Source organism: Triticum dicoccoides, chromosome 7B, assembly GCF_002162155.2.
Source record: "Triticum dicoccoides isolate Atlit2015 ecotype Zavitan chromosome 7B, WEW_v2.0, whole genome shotgun sequence".
NCBI lineage: Eukaryota > Viridiplantae > Streptophyta > Magnoliopsida > Poales > Poaceae > Triticum > Triticum dicoccoides.
The window spans coordinates 374,617,177-374,636,051 of NC_041393.1; the positions used below are offsets into that span (position 1 = coordinate 374,617,177).

The following is an 18,875-nucleotide window of genomic DNA, read 5'->3' on the forward strand; positions in this document are numbered from 1 at the left end:
TCCCGGCGACGCCCCGCCCCCACCACCTCCCTCGCTACCGGCGCCGCCCGAGCCCCAACCTCCCTGGATCCCAGCGTCACTCCACCACCACCTCATATATCCCACAGCAGCAGCCGCCCATGCCGCCTATGCGCGCCTCCGTCCTCCTCCAGGCGCCGGCAGCACGCCCCGCCCCACGCCGCCTGCCACGCGCGCACCTACTCCAAACCGATGGCTCGTTGGCCTTCCAGGCTGCCGCTGGCTTGTTCTTCCTCTGGCCACCGCCAGCTCACCGGCCGTTCATCTTCGCCACTTACTGAAGGTCATCTTTTAGAAATTGCCATCATGTGTACAACTACGGCAAAATGACCTCTCCCCCATGCCGCTCTCCTCTCTCTACCTGATATGCTTTTGTATCTATACTGCAGCTTGTTCTATTCTGCTTGTTTTTAGAGGAAAAGAGATGGTTCTTCACTGTCTTGCTCGTGTATGCTAATGATGTGACGCGGTTCAGCTGCTTGTGCGTTTGCACTAATGATCATTCAGCTGTGTTTGCTTGTCTATGTTACTGAACTGACAATGTTACTGAACTTGTGTTCTCGCTAATTCTGTACTTGTGTTCTCGCTAATTTTGTACTGGTGTTCACTCTTATGTATTACGGTGGCCATGGATGCACCCAACGAAGGACAACGATGGGCAAAAAATGATAGTGAAGCTGCTTGCCTCCTCTTCATATTCCATACTAGAAAACATCCTTCGACCCTTTATTTTCTTCAGTAAGTTTTCATTAAAAGACCTCAGAATAGTAAGTAGAAGTTTGACACAAGGACCTACATCAGTTCAACTGCAGAAAGAGAACAAGTCCATGAGATTATTATTAAGTTCAAGATTACTACATGGTCCATGTACGTATTTAACAACAAGTCCATGAATTACTATATGAGAAGTACAAAAAATACTACTGATGAGAGTTCATTTAAATACCTTATAGTGTTTTTTTCAGTACACACTATAGGATTTTATTCAGTTCAATGAATTCCAATAGAAAAAACTGCGGCTGTGTAATGATTCTTGAATTTACGTTTCTTCTTGCACTTTGCTCTATGGAGCAAAAGTGGTACAGTGATGATTCAGCTTGGGCGGGCTCTCAAAGTTGGAGACATAATAACCAGTTATTTAGACTTTTCAATCACACGATCACTTGCGGATATCCTCTGCTTTTCTTTACATCAATTATTTTTTAAAAGTTCAAATTATAAAAGCAGATAAGTCCAGGGTTCATCGGCGGAAGTTTGAGAAAAAAGAGATAAAAGAAAAGGAGAGTTCGGAAAATGCGCTAGTACTGGTTACTACTGTCTGCTGTTGCATGAAGCCCCTACTGCTTGCATTGGTGTGCTGCTATTGTTTGTTGGTTCAGCAGGGTGACCTGAGTGTGTGAGAGAGATAGCAAAATGGAATGATCTTCTACATCGACTAAATCATGGCACACTCAGTTCAATTTCTTGATTTAGTCCAATTCAATTCCTAATTTTGTTTCAGTTCAAAGACTGCTATCTCTCTCAGTTTCTATGTTTAATTACAAAGTCCATGTACATTACAGCAAATAAGTTCAAGTATATCAATAAATGAAAGTTCAGGTATATGGAATTTGATGCTTGTTGGGTGTATACAGGAGTATAAATGGATTTTCTTTTTGTTGAATGAAGTAGAACTTGTTGTTATGCTTCTGAACTTCTACCTCTTTCCCGCAGGTGGGTCACAGAAGCTATCACATCTCTTTCTGAACCTTTTTTCTCTGGAATTTCTTTTCTGCTTATGCGTCGGGTAAAATAGTACCAGAATGAGCTAGCCCCCCTGGTCAGTAGATCTTTCTTTCTATGTGTTAGTTCCTAGCTAATACGGTTACACTGCATTTTGCCATTCTATGAGAGGAAGCAAAGAAATGAAAAAGCAATCAGAGTGAGAAGAACCTCAAAAATCAAAAAGCCAGGTGCAGGGAACCTCTCTCTCTCTCTCTCCCTCAAATGATTTGCCATATGGTCCAATTTTGTATCTTTATTTTGTTCTTTCTTGAAGCTTGGATGAGAAGAACCTCACAAATTGCAGTATGTTCCACCGTATGCACTTTGTTCATGTTCCTATGTGAATTGATCAGTGATCATCGTGCTCGACCGTCTCCCTCCTGTCCCGTCCGTCTAGGTTTGGACTCACACCAGTTCAAGTAGTGATGTTGCAACAGGCTGGGGAACAATTTTGGAATCACGCATATATAGCGGTTGCTTGCAAATGAATTTGTCGTTGCTAGTACATTTTTTGTACCAGATGCTTCCAAGTGAATTGCCATTTACTGCTATCCATGATGTTCCTGCCATGTTTTTTTTTGAATTTACTATGTAACCACTGCTCATGGTAACATCAAACAACAAATTTTATATGCCTGGCATGTTTGATCTTATTTGACTCCATGACCATAGTGCCAAACAAAAATCTACAATATCCTTGCTAGCTTGCAGCTGTAACTTTGTAAAATTGTCTCTGAAGTTCTGATTGCATTGCCATCTCCCAGTGGGGCTCTGCTGCCGGAGCACCCTTGACGTTCACAACCACCATTCCAAGCCATTCAATGCCACCACCCCAGGCCGTTCATTGCTAGCAGCACCATGGATCCTGCCCCTCGCCCTAGTAGTTTCAGTTATCAAGTGAGTTTCAGTCCAACTTGAGCTCCTTGAGATGATAATATAATTAACTTCCAAATTATTACATGGTCCATGCATTTTACAGCAAGTCCATGTAGTACTACATGGGAAGTACAAAAATTACTTCTAGTGAGAGTTCATTTAAATCTACAGGGTCCAGTCCCATATATCTTTTAACCAGGTTCATGGTGAAGCCCAGGGTGCTCGTCGGCGATCACAATAAGCAGGCCGTCGAGAAGGAGCTGGGCGACATGGTGCAGCGGTGTGGCCAGTTCAACTACCTGAATTGTTTGACAGCAAGTCCATGTATTACTACATAAGAAGTATAAAAAATACTGCTTGTGAGAGTTCATTTAAATCCTGGTCAGTTCATCTCCTCAAAACATATTTACTTCTTCTCTACCCGTTCTATCTCCTGAACTGTTCATGTTGCATCCTTTCTCTCATGATGTGATGTTATTGCTCTGTCGTAGGTACAACATGGTCATAGAAACATCATATAGCTGACCACTGTGTTTGATTTTGGTCTGAGCGACCATGCTATGCTACCTACAAAACCATATAGTTTGAGTTTCCATGCATGCTCTTAGTTTTTGTTGTGTGGTTATGCATCTCATAGTTTTTTACAATGTTACATTTACTAGCTCGTCAGTCTTCTTTTACCTTCATGTGCCCTAACTTCTAAAGATGAAGTATTACAGTTGCTAGTTTCAATCTTCTTCTACCTTCTTGTGCACTTCTAAAAGATGAAGCTAATAGAGTTGCTAGTTTTGGTGTTACTTTAACTTCATGTGCAGTAATAAAAATACACAAAATTACCCATCAGTTCAAAGTGTGCCAAAGATACAATCCTAGGTGTGTTGTAGTGCGTGGTTAATTGGTTACTGGTATGTGCAAGGCCCGACCGGTGACAGTGAGTAGGCGGCTAGTGTACTATGGCGAGCAAGGAGACAAACGCATGGAGCAGATGTGTGTGGCGAGCCGCTCATGGCCGATGCAGCGGCTGTCTCTACTGCTGGGTTCCAGTGCTACCCCTCCAGTCACTGTTGCCCCATGTTGGGTGTTCCAGAGCTTCAATGTTTTCAGTTCGTAGTTTGGATGCTTTTCAGCTCATCTACTTTCCAATCAAAAGTCTGATCATCTTTGTGTTTCCATATTCTGCACAAGAATCATTACACATGCTGGTATCTCATCTCTTAGATTTTTATTTTTTCAGGATGCAGCCAAAACCAGATGTAGCAGTTACAAAAAGGGTGAAATTGGAGGATCTACATTATTCTTGTTGGACGTTTAGAAAACAAGCAAAATTTTGAAAGAAAAAATAAAGTAGACGAAGTTCGTAATTTTGAAGTTTGTGATTTTGGCTCATGGCAGGAGTGACGATGAAGGATGTGAAGCTTCACCACCATTCAAAACTCCAGTATGGTCCAGTTCGTCATGAGGATCCAAAGCTTCAACTTTTAGTACATCTACTTCCTCATTGTAAGTCCAATTTCTGTTTTATGTTTCCAGCTTCGTATAGAACAAACGTGTGCTTGTGGTTAAGCATGAGAAATGAGCATCTGTACTGCTCTTGGTTTATCAATTTGTAGAGAAAAACATGTACCAAAGTCAATGTCTCAAAAAAGCCTCTTCTTTGCATCTTTCAGTGCTCACTTAGGTTGGCATCAAATTATTTGTTTCTTCCGATGTTGTGAACTTGAATTTTGGGTATATCTTTTGGTGCATATTTCTGTCTGTATCAAACTTATATGTTACATTTTATTGAGAAAAATGGATGTAGCATTCACAACTGTTTTGGATAACTAAGTAGAATGACTAGTACTGAGAGCAAGTATTCTACAAATGTACATAGTATGATTTTATTAATGGATAAGGACATGAAATCATATCTTACTTCAAGTTTGAGCACACGACTATTTTGTATCTTTAATGTTTCTAATAGAAAGTTCTGCAATTGATACGTCCAGATGGGAGAAGGAAATCAGTCCAACAGGCGCATCTAAAGTGAGATGTCGCGCACCGCCCACTTGTTCTCAAGCTGCCCGTTCTTGTCGTTCCAGCTTGCCATCAACCACAGTTGTCGCTCAACCCCCACAATGCATCCACGACCACACGTAGCCTCCCACTATTGTTTCCCACACCATGCTCTCCTGCGTATTGGTGGCCTTGATGAGTTGACTAATTGGTTGCCGCTCCTGCGTGCTACAGTATGCCTCTGAGTTGGTCACCATTTACATTTTTGTTTTAAGTTCATCTGTGTTCTTGTTGTCAGTCCGCCTGCAAATTTGTTATCGTTGTTAGTTCATGCCTGTTCTTGTTGTTAGGTCCTGTGTAAGTTTGTTATCGGTTCATGTGTATTGTGTTACTTTTGTTTCTTCATTAGTACATATCCACCAACAACCCGTTCAATGATGTAAGCCAGGCAAGTTCGAAAAGAAATGGATAAAACAATGGTGATGGTGAAAAGAATACAGACCATTCAACGATGTAAGCCACGCAAATTCTGAACTTATTGTTGACTCGTACTAGTACTGATGAAATGGGAAGCAAGTGTCACACGAATCCTCAATTGAATGGGAAGGAAGGTTGCAATGAGACTCTGGGAAATCACTATTTATTCTATCCTTGGTTCTTAGGAAAACATGGAAACAATTCTATGTGTGTTAGAATATCAGTCCATGTGGAGAAGAACATGTTGCCTATATGAAACATTAATACATTATTATCAATTCAATGTGTATTTCATCAATAGTTCATACAGAACAACCATAAAAATATATTTTTGATGTGTGGTGGAGAGAGTTCAACTTTATATTACATGGTAGCTCACCCCCTCTGTGGCAAATAACAACTTTTTGTCAATGCAATCCACAATCCAATACATGGTGTACCTTTTTACTAAGAGTACAAGTCCAAGTTTGCAATTTTTTGATGATTTGGTATCTGCTGGAGAAGGACCACTCATAAGGAATATGTGAGGGAGTCCTGGACTAGGGGGTGTCCGGATAACCGGACTATCATCATCGGCCGGACTTCAAGACTATGAAGATACAAGATTGAAGACTTCGTCCCGTGTCCGAATGGGACTTTCCTTGGCGTGGAAGACAAGCTTGGCGATACGGATATTTAGATCTCCTACCATTGTAACCGACTCTGTGTAACCCTAGCCCTCTCCGGTGTCTATATAAACCGGATGGCTTTAGTCCGTAGGAAGAACAACAATCATACCATAGGCTAGCTTCTAGGGTTTAGCCTCCTTGATCTCGTGGTAGATCTACTCTTGTAATATCCACATCATCAATATCAATCAAGCAGGATGTAGGGTTTTACCTCCATTAAGAGGGCCCGAACCTGGGTAAAACATCGTGTCCCTTGTCTCCTGTTACCATCCGCCTAGACGCACAGTTCGGGACCCCCTACCCGAGATCCGCCGGTTTTGACACCGACATTGGTGCTTTCATTGAGAGTTCCTCTGTGTCGTCACCGATAGGCTCGATGGCTTCTTCGATCATCAACAACGACGCAGTTCGGGGTGAGACCTTCCTCCCCGGACAGATCTTCGTATTCGGCGGCTTTGCACTGCGGGCCAATTCGCTTGGCCATCTGGAGCATATTGAAAGCTATGCCCCTGGCCGTCAGGTCAGATTTGGAAGTTTGAACTTCACGGCTGACATCCGCGGGGACTTGGTCTTCGATGGATTCGAGCCACAGCCGAGCGCGCCGCACTGCCACGACGGGCATGACTTAGCTCTGCAACCGTACAACAATCTGGAGGCCGCACACGAGTCCGCTCCGATCTTCAATTCGGAGCCGGCTGTGCAGATCGAGGACGGGTGGCTGGACACCGCCTCGGGGGCTGCAACCTCTACGGTGATAGAGCCGAACACTGACCTTGTCCCTCATGAAGCTCGTGACTCCGAGGTGCCGGACTCCTTGTCGGACTCCGAACCTCCCGCGCCCCCTCCAGTCAAATCCGATTGGGCGCCGGTCATGGAGTTCACCGCTGCAGACATCTTTCAACACTCACCTTGCGGCGACACCTTGAGTTCACTAAAGTATCTCTCGTTATCAGGAGAGCCCTGTCCGGACTGCGGTCAGGACGGTTGGGATGCGGACGCCGAAGAAATTCAAAGCCCACCCACCACCCACTTAGTAGCCATTGTCGATGATCTAACCGACATGCTAGACATCGACTCCGAAGACATCGACGGTATGGACGACGATGCCGGAGACGACCAAGAACCAGTGCGTACTGGGCACTGGAAAGCCACCTCATCATATGACATATACATGGTGGATACACCAAAAGGAAGCGACAACGAGGAACAACAGGACGTGGCGAAGGACAACTCCCCCAACAAACAACCAAAATGGCAACGCAAGCGCCGCCCGAAGTCCCGCCTCGATAACAACGGCACCCATACCGACCCAGCCTTAGAGCAGGGTGAAGCGGTGGACGACGAACATGCCACCAAGCAACCATCCGAACAGGATGGATTGGACAAGCAACCCATCCCCGGCGAAAACAATAGTCTAGACGATCTCACGCCCGACAAACCACCGGAGCATAAGAACCTTCATAAAAGGCTCGCCGCCACTGCAAGAAGTCTGAAGAAGCAAAAGCGGATGCTCAAAACAGCGGAGGACGCACTCAGAATGAGAAGGAGCAAAGTACTCAATACCACAGATAAATACGGCAATAGTCACCAGGCGAAGAGCTACCCGAAGCGCAAGTTGTTGCCCGAATTTGACGAGGAGGCCGTAGAGCCCCCACAGTCAAAAAACAAAGACGCCGCCTGGCCGGATAGACAACCAGATGACAGGCTAAGAGCGGCAAGGGGCGCCGCACACAAGCCGGCACACGATCCACATAAAGATCCTCGCAAAAAAGATGGCCCAGTCAGGTCCATCTACGGGCCAAAAAAGAAGGCTCCAGGGAGCAATACAACCCGCCGAGTGTTTGAAGACAATGGCACACCTAAATACAGGGGCGCCGCACACCCACTATGTTTCACCGATGAGGTACTGGACCATGAATTTCCAGCAGGATTCAAACCCGTCAACATAGAGGCATATGACGGAACAACATACCCCGTTGTCTGGATTGAGGATTATATCCTACACATACATATGGCCAGAGGAGATGATCTCCATGCCATAAAGTATATACCCCTCAAGCTCAAAGGGCCGGCTCGGCATTGGCTTAAAAGCCTCCCAGAAAATACCATTGGAAGTTGGGAAGAGCTCGAGGATGCGTTTCGAGCAAATTTTCAGGGGACTTATGTCCGCCCTCCAGATGCAGACGATTTAAGTCACATAACTCAACAGCCTGGAGAGTCAGCATGAAAATTTTGGAACAGGTTCCTCACCAAAAAGAACCAAATAGTCGACTGTCCGGACGCCGAAGCCTTAGCAGCCTTCAAACACAACGTCCGAGACGAATGGCTCGCCAGACACCTCGGCCAGGAAAAACCAAGAATGATGGCCGCACTAACAAGCCTCATGACCCGCTTTTGCGCGGGGGAAGACAGCTGGCTGGCTAGATGCAGCACCAGTGACCCGAGTACATCCGAAGTCAGGGATGGAAATGGGAAATCACGACGCAGATAAGATCAGCGCCGGAATAAGTAAAATGGCCCAAATAGCACGGCGGTCAATGCCGGATTCAAAAGCTCTCGGCCGAATAATAAAACACTGCCCCTCAAGGACAACAGTGACGAGCTATCCAACCTAAACAAAATTTTGGATAGGATATGTCAAATACATAGTACCCCCGGGAAGCCTGCAAACCATACCCACAGAGATTGTTGGGTCTTCAAGCAGTCCGGCCGACTTAACGCCGAACGCAAGGGGTGCGACACACCAAGCGAAGACGACGAACCCCACAAGCAGCATGCCGGAAAATAGAAGACTTTCCCGCTAGAAGTCAAAACAATGAACTCACTTCATGTGATAACACGGAAACATAGTGCGGCACCCGCTGTACCAGGACACCGTCCACAGAATGGGGATAGACCCGACCGAAATTCACCATAGCAGCACTTCCTTCAAAGGAGTGACGCCTGGCCTTTACGCCAAATGTACAGGCTCTGTACTACTAGAGGTCGTGTTCGGTTCATCCGACAACCTCCGTCGCGAAAAGCTCATTTTCCATATCGCCCCATTCAAAAGTAGCTATCAAGCACTATTGGGACGCGAAGCATTCGCCCGCTTTAACGCAATACCGCATTACGCGTCTCCCACGCTTAAAATGCCTGGTCCATACGGCTTAATCTCAGCAAAGGGTAAATCTGAGTGTTCCTCGACCACGGAAAATGTGAGACTGCGTTGACAGCCGCACACTAATCCGACCCTACTGGTCAGAAGCCCTGAAAACAGGTCATTCAGACCTTGGACACGGTTAGGCGAGTCCGGCATAAATAAACAAGGGGCTTCACCGCCACATACCCCTTCACAAGGGGCTGCACGTATAAACAATGAGAGCCAATAAAGCTCAAATTCATCATACTTTATTTTAACTACACCTTTTTGCATGATATTTTTCCAAACTAAGTTCTTCTCCTTTACAGATGAAGCACGTGCTACACCCGTCCAGGATACATCACAACGGAGACACATGCACAGACGTGCAGCAGGGACCCGTTACAAGGATTCTTTTTTCAGATTAAGACCCTGCGTAAACCTTTCTTACCGTCTCTTGTTGATACACATCCCCCGGTTTCTTACCATAACCGAGGAGGAGGCTGGCGTTTTGGCATCGGCCGCGTCAGAAGTTCCTGCCCGTACCTGGACACTAGGGGCTTAGGGCATTGTTCTGCCCGGTATCATAAAGACCGAACACCTCAGGGAGTGTTCGGCGTCTCGAGTTAGGCCTTATATGCATCAGCTCCGAATCATGTCTTTGGTCAAATGTTGGGTTTGCCCGGCTCCTGTGTTTTGCTGCCTTACGTTCCGCTCCATCAGCTAACGCGGCACCAGAACTACTGCGATTGTGCCCCGGTTCGGCCGGGCGAGCACCTCAATAGAGAAAGCCGAAAACTGACTGTCATGATATAGCGAGAGACTGGTCAACCACTCGATCGACTACTGGATTGTTTAGAATTCCTCCGCTTTGACGAAGGACCGCTTCCCGGTCAGGCGCATACGCGCCCCGAGTTCGGAGAAGCGCGGTGCCTCTAGGGGCTATATAGTAGCCCCACCTTCGAGCTCCTATGGCTAAGTGAAAGTGATAAAGCATTATAGTCCGGTTGCCTAGTTTGCTACGCTATCACCTCCTTCAAAGGACCAAGACGTTGGATTAAGTGTGAAAAAGCGCTTTTCTTTTTGCAAACACCCCCGCACCACGTGCGTGGGGGCTGAAGCCAAAGACTGCCATCTTTCAGGTTATACATACACGGCCGCACAGGAGATAGTTTAATACTTGAACGCACAAGTATAAAAAGTATTGCATTATAAACATGATCTCACAAATCATACACGTCATTTGAACATAACATCTTTCGAGCACTGCGACTCTATTAAACGAGCGCCCTGCAGGACTTCCTCAAAATAGTGCTCGGCAGGTGATCGGCCTTTGTCTGAACCCCGGGATGCACTAGTGGTGGCATCCATCTCCGCCCAGTATGTCTTAACACGGGCGAGAGCCATCCGTGCACCTTCTATCCATGCCGACCGCTTCATCGCCTCGATATGCGGCACCGCCCCAAGGAATCGCTGCAACAAGCCAAAATAACTCTCAGGCTTGGGCCTTCCCGGCCACAGATGAGCGACCACATCCGTCATGGCAAGTCCGGATAATCTATTCAGCTCAGCCCACTCAGCCAGCCGACCAGTCAATGGAAGTGGACGCTCCAGACTATGGAATTGAGACCAGAAAAGCTCTTCCATTTCGTGATCCTTCTGTCGCACGACCGCGTCCACCGCACTCGCCGCCAAATCCAGATAAGGATCCTCCGCACCACACAATTGGCCCAACTGAGCATACTTCGGATCCGTGAACTTCCTACGCAGCAGAAAGGGCTTTCCAGCCGCAATATCTCCGGCCTGACGCAGTTCCTCCTTTATAGCCCGCATCGCACTACGGGCATCCTTGACTTCGGCGGCGGCCTTCTTCAGGTCCTCTTGCCCCGCTCGGCGTTCTCTTTCAAGAAACTCATAGCGGTCGGTAGCATCTTTTAATTTCACGGCCATTCCGGCCATCTCCTCCCTGCTTCGGCAATGAGCAGCCTTTTCGGCTTTTAGCTCTTCTGCTGCCTTCGAGGCAGCCGCATCACTTCTCCTGGCTTGCTCCTTGGCTTGAGCAAGCTCTGCTCGAAGGTCTTCCACAGCAGCGGCACCATCTGCATCAAGCATACAAATTGTAAGGAACAGACATCAGCTCCCTTACTAGGTGACTACGGAGCAACCACCTACCCTGTGACTCGTTAAGTCGTTTATTGACTAGCGCGATATCCGCATCCGCAACGTCGAGTTGCCGCTTCAGCTCAGCAACTCCATCAGTCCGGCTGGCCATCGAACGTTCCGCCACCTGCGTAGGAAAGGCGACATCCTATAACTGCCACAAGCCGAGCTCCTCCTGAAAAGAGCCCTCGGGCCATGGAGCATCGGCCCTCTTGCTTATAACCGCCCCTCCGCACTCCGCCTGACGCCCCTCAATCATCTTCGGTTCCACGTTGAAGGTTTTGAGCCACAAGCCGAAGTGAGGGGTAGTGTGGAGGAAGGCTTCGCAGACGACAATAAATGATGAGATGTGGAGGATGGACTCCGGAGCCAAGTCATGGAATTCCAGCTCATAGTAAAACATGAGCCCCCTCACGAAGGGATCCATCGGGAAGCCTAAACCCCGACGGACGTGAGACACGAACACGACGCTCTCGCCGGGCTCAGGAGTAGGAATAACTTGCCCTCGGGCAGGCAACCTATGCGAAATCTCGTAGGTTAAGTACATGGCGTCTCTCAGCTTTAGCACGTCCTCTTCCGTGACGGAGGAGGGCATCCACTGGCCTCGTAGGTCGAAGCCGGACATTGTCGAAGGTCGAAAGTACCCGAATCTGGAGCCCTGGGTGTTGGAACTCAGGGCGAGGGGCGGATTCGATTGAGGATTGAAGAAAAAGAACGGGCCTTGATCCCATTATAAAGAGGGAGAATACCAAGAGCCATCCCCGTGACCGATTGGAACCCGCCTTCGATTGAGGAGGCGTGGCGACGGGCGCGGTTGGGTTACCCACGTCCGTATTAATGAGAATCCCGGGATAAGGGGAACACGATCTCTACTTCGACAAGACGTGCCAAGGAAACCGCTTCGCTAAACACGCTGAGGTGGTACAATAAAAACGATTCGAGTAAAGGCTTGGTAGTGGTGTGACGTCACGCCACGAAATACGTCAGCTGATTGAACTTGTGTAAATATTATTCTCTCTACGGTGGTATGTGGAATTTATTTTGCAGAGCTGGACACTATCCCGGTGTTCACCATCTTCTATAAATTATTCGGAGAAGGAACCCGCCTTGCAATGCCGAAGACAACATGCGCGTCGGACTCATCGTCATTTAAGCCTGGTTCAGGGGCTACTGAGGGAGTCCTGGACTAGGGAGTGTCCGGATAGCCAGACTATCATCATCGGCCGGACTCCAAGACTATGAAGATACAAGATTGAAGACTTCGTCTCGTGTCCGGATGGGACTTTCCTTGGCGTGGAAGACAAGCTTGGCGATACGGATATGTAGATCTCCTACCATTGTAACCGACTCTGTGTAACCCTAGCCCTCTCCGGTGTCTATATAAACCGGATGGCTTTAGTCCGTAGGACGAACAACAATCATACCATAGGCTAGCTTCTAGGGTTTAGCCTCCTTGATCTCGTGGTAGATCTACCCTTGTAATACCCACATCATCAATATCAATCAAGCAGGACGTAGGGTTTTACCTCCATTAAGAGGGCCCGAACCTGGGTAAAACATCGTTTCCCTTGTCTCCTGTTACCATCCGCCTAGACGCACAGTTCGGGACCCCCTACCCTCGATCCGCCGGTTTTGACACGGACAATATGCATGTGAAAAGTTCACTTAATCTGCTACTCAAGGTCATACAAAAAAGTTGGAAGGCTGTCGTAGAGCAAGTTCTAGATCAAAGGGTGTAATTTCTGTTTCAATTACTGCTAGTATTGGATTTTGTACTATGGACAAATGTAGACAACTGTGTTTCTTGTATGTGTTCCCATTCCAGTTTTGATATATCTGCTAGTCAAGTTATTTCCTAAAAGCAACTGTATATACTTCCGATCGTGTATGGAAAGTTCATGTATTACTAGCATATAAGTTCAACAAATTAAATGTGGTTAGTTCGTCTATGAAATTAAAGGAAGTTCTAAGAAAAAGAAAACACAAAAAAAGTGGGAAATAAATTCAGCATATTCAACTATATAACGCATGCAAATTCGATGATGATGACACGTCTAAACACATGTTAGATTAAAACCTAAAAGTTTCACTTCTATAAGTTCAGGTGCTGGATTCCTAAAACACGTGTACTCTGAAAAATACATCAGTACAAACAAACACATAGATCAGTATGCTTAAGTGCTCAACCCCTAATCATTTCGGACCGTGAAAAATATCTCATTACAAACAAATTCGGTAATTTAGTAGCAGTTTGACGGAATTTTTTTGCATTAGTTTTGACTCGAGGCGCAATAAATATGAAACAAATTTGATAGCAATAAAAGTTTGAAGGAAAATGTCGGTGTACTAGAATAGGGGTACCCTAGTACCCCGAACTTGTGCACGGGCAGTTGCAGCACCCCGCGGCAAGGCTTGCCGGATGACCGCCAAGGTCCTCCGTGGCTCCCTTGGAGCCATTCAAGAAACAAAGTATTCAAGCCAAGGAGACGAGCCCCCGGCAAGAGGAGCTTGTCGGGAAGGCCAACCAAGGCATCCTAAGGAACTTGCCGCGACGCGCCACGCGTCCCGGCAAGGCAACAAGGCCCCGGCAAGAGGAGCTTGCCAGGAAGACCGACCAGGGCATCTCGAGGCCTGGTGGGCGACAAGCTTCCAGGCGCAACAAGACGACGGCCACGGCAAGGCGCTTGCCGCGGCAGGCGGCCACTCTGTACCCACGCTCCAGCACATCCACCAACGTGTCGCTCTGGGGGCCTTTCCAGGCGCGCGTGGCAGGAGGCTGTGTAGCCAGCGGTGCGCGGTGGCATGCGAAGCGGACAAGACTGCCATCGTGGCGAGCGGTGGCGTCCTTGACGGTACCTTTTCTGCACTGTTTGGGCGACACAGACGGGCATTTAATGCCCTTGTCCCCTGCCGTCAGGGTTAGGTAGGATACACTGTACAGGTAACTGTACCAACCACCTATCTTTTTACATTTGTACCCTTGTCTACGTTGCCACCTGTCGGTGACCCCTTTAGCGTGTAAAAGGAGGCCCACGCGCAACGTAGAGGGGGTTCGACTCTTTCGGAAGCCAGAAAAACACTTAGCTCTCTCGAGCAAGAACAGAATAGAATCAGACAAGCAGCAGTAGGAGTATTATCTCTCCGGAGAGCTCCGAAGCTGGGTAAACTGCTCGTGTGCTTCGCCTCGATCTGCTCTTCATGCGACCTCCGCCCCCCGCCGAACCGAAAGGGGCCACGGTCCGCCGGCCCCATAGGTGCTTGTGGATCAGTTTCCCCGACATCTATGGCGCGCCAGGTAGGGGAAGTCGAGATTGCGTGAACCCGATCCGGCGTTCACACGAGCTAGATCTACATTTTCTTCATCAACATGCCACCGAAGAAGAAGACTTCGGCGGCAGCTGCTCCGTCCACGTCACTTCCACCACCGCCGGAGCAAACGGGCGGTGGAGTAGGCGCCGGCGGAAGAACGGACGTCGACGAGGAAGCTCACGATGCTGCCAGGTCCAAGGACAAGGCCGCGCAGACCTCAGCGTCCGTGCATGTACCGCGCCCATCTCGGGAGGCGCAGGACCGACAGCGTCGTGGTACTCGCAGTACCATACGTTTGTTGGGCCAAGATCAAGCTGGTGGATCCCGGGGCGCTCAAGACCAGCATGCACGCCAACGTGCCAGCACGAGCGAGACACGGTCGCCCGGACGGGATAATGCTCCTTCTAACATAGTTAGAAGTCCGAGCATATCCCGCTCCTCGCGCCGTCCACCACTGCCACCCACCACTCCGGCAGAAGCTTTAGCGCGAGCTCAACTGCTCCTGGATTACCCTCCGACGTCGGACAAGATCGACGAATGGAGGGCCACCATTCAGAGTCTCATCGGCTACGCCAACGGCGACACTCCGCAGCAGCCGAGCACGTCGCTGCCGCGACAAGGTTGCCAGGCGCGGGCCGGTGGCAACGAAACTGGTGGGGGAGCAACCACCATGCAATCACCACCCCGAAGGCCAAGATCGCCGACTCGTCGGATCCACCTCGACAGTGACTCCACTACGTCATCGGATCCACGAGCTCGTCGCAATCAGCGCCAAGTTCTTCACGATCGACAGCAAGAAGACGCTCGTACTCGCATCGAGCGCCGAAGAGAAGCGCGACGTCAATCCGACGAGCGCGCTGGGCCCTCTGTTGATAAGCATGCGCCAGGGGAACCAGGCGACTTGTCGTACGCGGTAGGTTGCCCTGCGTTCACTCGTGAGCTGCGGCAAGTCCAGTGGCCCAGCACGAAGAACTTTAAGCCAGATGTACCAGAGAAGTACGACGGCAAGACGCATCCGTCGGAGTTCCTCAGCATCTACACCATTGCGGTGCAGGCTGCCGGGGGACGGGACGACAAGATCCTTGCCAACTACTTCCCGCTGGTGCTCAAGCCCAACGTCAAATCCTGGCTCATGCACTTGCCGGACAACTCCATATCCTCTTGGGCCGATCTATGCCATCAGTTTGTCAGCGCCTTCACAGGCGGCCACAAGCCTCATGGCCAAGAGAGTGACCTTCACCTGCTCGCCCAGAAGGAAGGAGAGCCCCTGCGCAAGTACATTCAGAGATTCAGCAGCGTACAGCACAACATCCCAGACGTCCACCCTGCCGCGGTGATCAGCGCGTTCCATCAGAACGTGCGAAACCGCAGGATGCGGGAGGAGATGGCGATGTGCAAAATCAGAGACGTCAGTGAGCTATATGCCCTGGCCGACAAGTGTGCGCGTGCTGAGGAAGGGAGGAGACTCCCCGGAGAGAACATAGGAGCAGGAGGATCTGACAGTGATGATGCTGCCCTGGCAAAGAAAAACCGGCGGCAGAACAACAGGAAGAAGAAAGGAAAAGAGGTGCTAGTCGTCGAGCAGTCCGGCAACGGTGGTGGCGCCAAGAAAGCCAAAGCTGGTGACTCTGGCAAGGAGATTACCGCAGAGGTTGTGGCGGTCGCCGATAAGCAGGACAACACCAACAAACAATACTGCAAGATCCATCGCACCAAGGGCCATGACCTCCAGAGCTGCAAGAAAGTCGAGCAGCTTGTTGAGCAACAGAAAGCTGAATACGAGCGGCGCGACAAGGAGAAAGCCTAGGAAGGTGCTGGAGGATCCGGCAGGAAACGTCCCGGCCGAGGAGGGCGCCGCGGCAAGGCCAAGCAGCGGCAAGGAGACAGACCTCCTTGCGGCCGCGACAAGGATGAAGATGACGACAACGATGAAGACATGGATGATGAGGAGACTGATGAGCAGGAGTTCCAGAAAGCCACAGAGGTCCTGTGCGTTGACGGCGGTGCTTCTCTGCATACTTTGCACCATCAACTCAAGCAGTGGGTGCGGGAAGTTAATGCAGCAGAACCACCTGTCGAGTCACGCAAGCCTCTGAAATGGTCCAGCACGCCTATCATCTTTGATATTGAGGACCACCCTGATCGCGTAACTGCGGTCGGGTGCTTGCCGATGTTGGTCTCACCAACTATCCGCAACCTCAAGGTCACTAAGATGTTAGTTGACGGCGGGGCCGGCTTGAGCCTGATCTCCTCCGCGGTGCTCCAGAAACTCCAGATCCCTGACAGCGAGCTCGAAGAAACCGGTACGTTCCAAGGAATCAATCCGGGAAGGAGCAAGCCAAAGGGAAAGATCACGTTGCCAGTAACATTTGGCAGCGAGTTGAACTTCAGGACTGAGAGGGTTACTTTCGACGTTGCTGACTTTCATTGCCATACAATGGGATACTCGGCCGTCCAGCACTCGCCAAATTCATGGCAGCCTCTCACTATGCCTACAACATGCTGAAGATGCCAGGCCCGATAAGTGTCATCTCTGTCCCTGGCGACAAGAAGGATGCTCTTATCTACGCCGACAAGATCTACCGGGAAGCAACAGCCGCAACAGATCGCAAGTCACTTGCCGCTGAAGCTCCCGGGGCGAAGAAGAAGACCAAGTTCGGCAAGAGCTCTGATGCCCACTCCGGCAAGCGCACCTCTTCGGAGTGCTGCGCTACCGTCGAGGACGCACCGTCGAGCTCCACCGGCAAGTGTAAAAAGGCAATGGCTGCTCCACCTGAGACCAAGAAGGTGTCCGCCAAGGAGGACGGCACTGGTGGTACCTTCACCATCAGTGCCACTCTCGACCCCAAATAGGAAAGCACGCTCGTTGCTTTCCTGCGGGCGAACGTCGACGTGTTTGCATGGCAACCGTCTGACATCTCCGGTGTTCCCAGGAAAGTAATTGAGCACCACCTTGTCGTCTGTCCTCATGCGCGGCCCGTCAAGCAAAAAGTCAGGAAACATGCAGTGGAGCGCCAAGAATTCATTGCGGAGGAAATCAAGAAGTTGGAAGCAGCAGGCCTTGTCAGAGGAGTGCTCCATCCTACGTGGTTGGCCAATCCTGTAGTCGTGCGCAAGGCTAATGGGAAATGGAGGCTTTGTATCGACTTTACCGATGTTAATAAAGCTTGTCCCAAAGACCCATTTCCCTTGCCGCGCATCGATCAGATTGTTGACTCCACGGCCGGATGTGACTTGCTTTCATTTCTTGATGCATACTCAGGATATCATCAGATCTTCATGGCAGAAGGGGATGAGGAGAAAACCGCATTCATCACCCCGTGTGGCACGTACTGTTTTGTACGGATGCCTTTCGGTTTGAAGAATGCTGATTCAACATTTGCAAGGGTAGTCCACCACGCTTTTGAGCCACAAATGCACAAAAATGTGGAGGCATACATGGATGACATAGTGGTCAAAAGCAAGGACAAAGCAACTCTGATTCAAGATTTGGACGAAACATTTTCAAATCTGCGCAAGATCAACCTCAAGCTCAACCCCGAGAAGTGCGTGTTTGGAGTCCCTTCCGGCAAGCTTCTCGGGTTCTTCGTGTCTCAGTGGGGAAATGAAGCCAATCCCGACAAGATCAAGGCCATTGAGCAGATCGAAGCACCAAAGCGCGTCAAGGATGTACGAAGGCTTGCCGGTTGCGTGGCTGCTCTCAGCAGGTTTATCTCTAGATCTGCTGAGCGCGCCCTGCCATTTTTCAAAATATTGAAAAAGGCAGGTCCAATGAAATGGACTCCGGAGGCGGAGGCTGCGCTGCAGGACTTGAAGAAATACCTGTCCTCCACTCCAACACTTGTCGCACCTAAGCCACAAGAGAAGTTGCTGCTGTATATAGCGGCAACCAATCAAGTGGTTAGTGCTGCGTTAGTGGCAGAGAGGGAGGCAGATGACGAGCCAGCAACCACGGCAGATGCATCCAGCGACAAACAGGGGGCTTCGCCGGCAAGCTCTGGTCCCGACAAGGATGGATCTACGCAAGAGCATGAGAAGATGCAGAAGAGAATGGTGCAACGCCCAGTTTACTTTGTCAGCTCCCTTCTGCAGGGGGCTAGGTCAAGGTACTCTGGTGTGCAGAAATTGCTTTTCGGCCTCCTCATGGCCTCGAGAAAGCTGCGCCATTACTTCCAAGCACATGAGATCACAGTCGTCACTCGTTTTCCGTTGAAGAGGATACTGCAAAATCCCGAAGCAACGGGCAGGATTGTAGAGTGGGCACTGGAACTTTCAAGCTTTGGCCTCAAGTTTGAGAGCACTTCAACTATCCAAAGCAGAGCATTGGCAGAGTTCATAGCAGAGTGGACGCCAACGCCAGATGAAGAAATTCCAGAGACGAGCATCCCCGTCAAGGAAGCGAGCAAAGAGTGGCTGATGTACTTTGATGGTGCCTTCTCGCTGCAAGGCGCCGGTGCGGGCGTGCTGCTTGTCGCACCCACCGGAGA

The 18,875-nt window shown here is 49.5% G+C and overlaps 1 long non-coding RNA gene across 15 annotated transcripts; it reads left to right on the forward strand.

The window, feature by feature from the left end:
* The first annotated feature begins 6 nt into the window (after positions 1-6).
* Positions 7-5,191, forward strand: LOC119336491. Of its 15 annotated transcripts, none has more exons than XR_005162572.1 (3): positions 7-3,957; positions 4,051-4,158; positions 4,647-5,191. It is a non-coding gene; the product is annotated as an uncharacterized LOC119336491 (long non-coding RNA). The 15 variants fall into 15 exon arrangements; XR_005162573.1 differs by having other exon boundaries at positions 7-3,929; XR_005162563.1 differs by having other exon boundaries at positions 7-3,039; positions 3,575-4,158.
* The last annotated feature ends 13,684 nt before the right edge of the window (positions 5,192-18,875 follow it).